Raw genomic sequence first — 6,186 nt, 5'->3', positions numbered from 1 at the left:
AAACCTGAACTTAGCCCGTGGTATCATATGCAGCAAGAGTCTTTTAAAATCACAAGCCCATTGGTGTTTCACAAATCTGTTAAATTTGTTTATTTACTGTATGGAGCCTGTTACAGATCGAAGTACCTAAAGGATCTGTCACACACGTGCGAATAGGAGACAACTAAAGGGCCTGAATAGTTGTAATTCCATGCCTGACCAGGGGGTGGCGAGGTGCACTGATTGTCTCTCTCAATCTCTTCCAGACCATTCTTGGGAAAAATCCTCGTACTGCCAATGACGTCACTTCTGGTTCCGGCCCCGACGACATCACTTCCTCTACCAGCCTTTAAATCCGCCATGTTTGTTCCTAATAATCAGTTCTGTTTTCGACTCACATGAGTAAAGAACTCTTTAAAAGAATTACTTTTTTGCAGCCGGGATATAATACACGGGTGGCTGTCCCAAACCTTCTCAAGTCTCATTGTGTGTTTGTGTCAGATCATTCTAGAAACTTCATGTTGATGGGCCTTTTAGGAACATAAAATGGTTCCCCAATAGGCTTTGCCCTGAAGAACCACACTGGCATCTTTATTTTTAGGAGTGCACACCAGCTTATACAGTGCCCTGTGTAATGTTGATTTACCCCTCTTCTCCACAATTTAAAATTAGAAATCAAACAGTTCAGATGGGTTCAAAGTGCACATTGAAGACTTTCATTTAAGGGGATTTGCACGTGGCTCAGTCACACCATGGTCTCTCCAATTTAGGGAACTACAGTGTTTTGGACAGTTGGTGTCACGGGTGTTTGTGATTCCTCAGGTGGGTTTCATTGCTTCATCAGATACCTCAGCTGGCTTCTCCCCTTTGAGGTCTGAAGTTGCCATTGTTCAACATGTAAATGAGAGCTGTGCCAATGAAAGTCAAAGAGCCATTATGAGGATGAAAGATGAGAATAAAATCATTAGAGACATCAGTGAAACCTCAGGGTGACCGAAATAACTGCAATATCATTAAGAAGAAAGAACATACTGGTGAGCTCATTATTCAGATAGGGACTGGTAGGCTAAGGAAGACAACAACTGTGATGACAGAAGAATCCTCACCATGGCAAAGAAAAGGCTCCAAACATCTGTCTGACAGAACAGAAACAGTCAATGTGTGTACGTGTGTCAGAGATGACTATCAGATGAAGACTTTGTCAACAGAAATACAGAGGACACACTGCAAGATGCAAACCACAAAAACAGGATGGGAAGAGGGAAAAGGTCTTGTGGACACAGGGTTGCCAGACGTCCCTTATATACAGGACATGTCCCATATTTGATCATTTTGTCCCCTGTCCCGTACTGACCTTTCAGGTACACCCAAATGTCCCGTATTTAGTTCATGTTCAAATTTCGTAATAAAAATATATTTTTACTACCTTCTTACGGTAGGATACTTGGTTGTAACTTTATAAGCACTTTCTTTTCTCAGATTCTCTTGATAAAAATGACCCAAATGTAACAAGGAAACGAGTGTTTGCTGCCTGTTTGCAGCTTGTTCAGTTGCGATGGTTGGCTGAGGACAGCGACACTCTTGCCGTTTCGCTCTCCAGCCGCGCTGCTGTGCAGTTCTGGATCAGCATTGCAACACACAGTGACTGCCAGCAAAGTGTGTCGTTACTACTTGCCACGGCCCACTTTTTTTCTAACTGCCTGTATCAAATAATTATAATAATATTTATCTGTTGTCTGTATTAAATAAATATTTTCAAATGATTTCACTTTTACAGAATTTTGTTTAGCTTGTATTAAATAATTTTCAAATGACTTTACTTTTGTTTTTCTCATAACCCATTAAAATCCTTGCTTTATGTTTTTCACTTATGTCTCTACTTTTATATAATATATTGGTCTGGGTATGTTTTTATATATAGTAATATAGAGAGAGATTTTAAGAGTGTCCCGTATTTCTAATTTTCTAATCTGGCAACCCTATGTGGACAGACGAGACAAAGATGAACCTGCATCAGAGTGATAGAAAGAGCAAAGTATACAGACAAACAGGAGCTGCCCAGGATCCAAGTAGACCACCTCATCTGCTAAAGATAGTGGTGGGGTGTCATGGATTGGGCTTGTATGGCTGCCACAGGTCCGGGCACACTTCTCTTCAATGATATTGTAACTGCTGACCGCAGTGGCCCAATGAGTTCTGAGGCGTGTAGAAACATCTGATCTGCTCAAGTCCCAGTGCTTACAAACTCACTGGACGGCACTTCATCCATCAACAAGATCATGATAAAAAATATTGCTAAGGCAACACAGGATACTTAGTCAAAGCTAAAAAATGGAAAATTCTTGAATGGCCAAGCCAGTCGTCTGATTTATAACCAATGCAGCAGACCTTCCATATGCTGAGGAGAAAATTTAAGATGTCAAGCCCCCGAAACAAGCAGGAGCTGAAGATGGCCGGATTTGGAGGCTTGGCAGAGCATCACCAGAGAAGACCCTCAGCACCTGTTGATTCCTATGAATTGCAGTCTTAATGGAGTCACTGCATGACAAGAATATGCGACAAAGTCCTGAATATGAGGGCTTTAATAGACCTGCCACTGCTGTGTCCCAGACATTATGGGGCCCTGAAATGGGGGTCCGTGTACAGAAAGTGTTGTCATTTCTACATGCTGTGACCTAAACGTCTGCAAATCCCCTAAAAGTCTACATTGCGCACTTCAATCATTCCTGAATTGTTTGATTTGTAATTTTAATCTGTGAAGCAGAGGGGTAAATCAAGGAGAAATGTGTCTTTGGCCCAAACATTATGGAGGGCACCGTACTGTATGTTTCACTTGAAGATTGAAGGGCAGAAATTGCAACTTTATCCGTTTCAAATTAAATCCACAATGCAATAAAGTATGCAGAAAGTAAAGGGGTCTGAAAACTTTTTCAATCCACTAAACATCTGGAGTCACTTGCCTTTACACAGAAGGAGGAAACTGAAGTTAAGGAGAAAAAAAAGGGCAAATATTTCTGAGATTATACACGGCACGCAGCGTTTCAGAATTCCTAGAGATATAAAACATTAACAATTAAAAAACAATTTGAAACATGAGCACAGACGTATACAATGGACTCATAAAGTATTCAGACCCCTTCACGTTATTGTCTTGTAGATTTGATTTTAAACGGATACATTTGCCATTTCTGCCCATCAATCTGCACTCAATAACCCATAATGATAAAGTGAACACTCCTTTTCACAAAGGTTGGCAAATGTATTAAAAGCTAAAAACTGAAATCTTGCTATGGCACTCCAAGTTATGCTCAGGCGTATTCCCCAGATTGACTGGAGTCCACCTGTGGCAAACTGAACTGAAAGGCACACACTTGTGAATAGAGGGTCCCACAATTCACACTGCATATCAGGACAAAAACCAAACCATGAAGTCCAAGGAGCTGTCTGTAGACCTCCAGAGCCAAAGTGGAGATCAGGGGATCAGACCATTTCTAAAGCTTTGAATGTTCTCAGGCGCTTAGTGGCCTTGACAGTTATGAAATGGAAGACATTTGGAACCTACAGGACTCTTTCTGGAGTTGGCCATCCATCCAAACTGAGTAACTGGGCAATAAGGGCATTGGTCAGGGAATGGGACCAAAAACCCAATGGTTACTCTAACAGAGTTTCAGAAGTTCTCTGCTCTACACTCCATCAGACAGCCGTCTATGGTAATAATATTAAATAATAATTCTTTGCATGGCAGCATGGTGGTACAGTGGGTAGCACTGCTGCCTCGCACTTAGGAGACCCGGGTTCGCTTCCCGGGTCCTCCCTGCATGGAGTTTGCATGTTCTCCCCGTGTCTGCGTGGGTTTCCTCCCACAGTCCAGAGACATGCAGGTTAGGTGCATTGGCGATTCTAAATTGTGCTTGGTGTGTGTGTGTGCGCACCCTGCGGTGGGCTGGCACCCTGCCCAGGTTTTGTTTCCTGCCTTGCGCCCTGTGCTGGCTGGGATTGGCTCCAGCAGACCCCTGTGACCCTGTAGTTAGGATATAGCAGGTTGGATGAGGGATGAATGGATTCTTTGCATTTCTATAGCGTTTTTCTCACTACTCAAAGCGCTCAGCAATTGCAGGTTAAGGGCCTTGCTCAAGGGCCCAACAGAGCAGAGTCCCTTTTGGCATTTACAGGATTCGAACCAGCAACCTTCCAATTGCCAGTGCAGATCCTTAGCGCAGAGCTATAGTGGTTAACACCCGCCTGGGCATTTAAAGGTCTGAGAGTTTGCAGAAAAAAATTCTCTCAACTGATGAGACAAAAACTGAACTCATGGGGCAAAACTCCAAGTATCTTGGCTGCTGAAGACCAGGCAGTGCTCCTCAGCTGCCTTACACCAGCCCTATGGTGAAGCATGGTGGTGGCAGCTTCATGTTATGGGGGTGCTTCTCAGCAGCAGGGACACGGAGACTGGTCAGAATTGAAGTAAGGATGAATGCAGCCATATACAGAGAGTGGTCCTTGTAGAAAAGGACCAGAGTGCTTTTAACCTCAGACTGGGGTGACTCTTCACACTTGTCCTGAAGCATTCAATCAAGACAGCGCTGGAGTGGCTTTGGGACAAGTCTCACACTGTCTTTGAGTGGCCCAGCCACAGGCCAGACTTAAATCTGTGGAGAGACCTGAAGATGACAGTTTACAGACACTTGCCATCCATTCTAACGAAGCTTGAGAAGGAATGGGATAAATTGCCCACATTCAGGTGTGCAACACTTGTAAAGACTTACCAATGAAGACTCCAAGGTAGAATTACTCCCAAAAGGGGCTGCTACAAAGCACTGAATTAAGGGGTCCAGAATACATCCCATAACGGAGCCTGTCTTCCTAATCAGGTTGTTATTGTATGTTTTAGGTGGTATAATTTGTATAGATGTGATGTATTGCTGAGATGACAGGTTGCAAGTAGGCACAGAGTTTTTTTGACCTACATATAGGCCTGCAGGTTCTGAAGAGTGAATCGGAGCAAAGCTGTTCAAAGAAATTGGAAAGCCCCCGGCTAACTGAGATCCTGAACCGAGTAAGCGCGTTAGACAATGGATGGTTTGGGTGATTCATTACATTGATTGTGAAGCATGTTGTAACCGTGTTCTTCCTTTGTTCTTACATATAACTGTCTAACCACACTAAAGCATCAGTTCTTAAAACTGGTGTGAGCTCATTGTCAAAACCGGCCAGCACATTAAATCTATTATGAGAATATTCAGTGAGTGCTTGGAAAGACTTAAATGTGTGGTGCTGCAGTGCATTACCATTATTTGTTGCATACATATCTTATACAGAATGGTAAGGTGGCACAGTGATTAGCGCTGCTGCCTCACAGATCCTGGTTTCAGGTCTCATACATGATATTGTCAATTTGGAGTCTGAATGTTCTCTCGGTGACTTTGTGGGTTTACTTCTGGTTGTTGCAGCTTTCCTGTCACATTTCCAAAGACATATTAGTTGGTTTAATGAAAAGTTCCAAATTGTCCCTATGATGGCATTTGGGACCTGCAGCCTTGTACAGGGCTGATTCCTGCTTTGTGTGAGTTCTGCTGGGATGAACCTCAGCTACTACGATGGCTTGAGAATGATATATGTTCATTCAATCCACATTTTTCTTGAGTTTATTATAAAAGGATTTGATGAAAATGTCACTGTGAAAAAGAAAACTGCTCTTGCTTGCAGGTGTCATCTTATATGATGTGGCACTTTTCACAAGATTTCCAAGAACCAAAAACTACCTGAAAAAATGAATAAAATATCGAGTAATTTTATAAGTCAGCCATAATAAACAAGCATTTGGTTTGGCACAAAATATAATGGATGCACAAAGCAAGACATCCAGACGGCACCTCAGACGCCAGAAGGAAGTGCATCTGGGGCCTCAACTCACCGCCTCATAGTGAGTTATGATTTCTGTCTGTAGGCACCACAAACAGGGGGCGCGACTGGAGCTGAAATTAAAAAAAATAAAATAAAAAGCACTCAACCATGAAGCGGAACCCAATATTTGTTTTTATGTTGGTGCTTTGGCAGCTTTGCATCTCCTTTAGTAATACTGTACCTCTTCTAGTAATTCTCACGGAGACGCGTGTTGCGAGTCGAGCCCCCAAGTTGTTCTACTTTACAGTATCATTATTTCACCACACTAGCAGTTTTCTCCACTTCTTTTGGCAAACACCTTAT

The sequence above is a fragment of the Polypterus senegalus genome, chromosome 10 (assembly GCF_016835505.1).
Source record: "Polypterus senegalus isolate Bchr_013 chromosome 10, ASM1683550v1, whole genome shotgun sequence".
In the NCBI taxonomy this organism is placed as follows: domain Eukaryota; kingdom Metazoa; phylum Chordata; class Cladistia; order Polypteriformes; family Polypteridae; genus Polypterus; species Polypterus senegalus.
The sequence above is the reverse complement of the archived record's forward strand: the minus strand, read 5'-3'. Positions refer to the sequence as shown.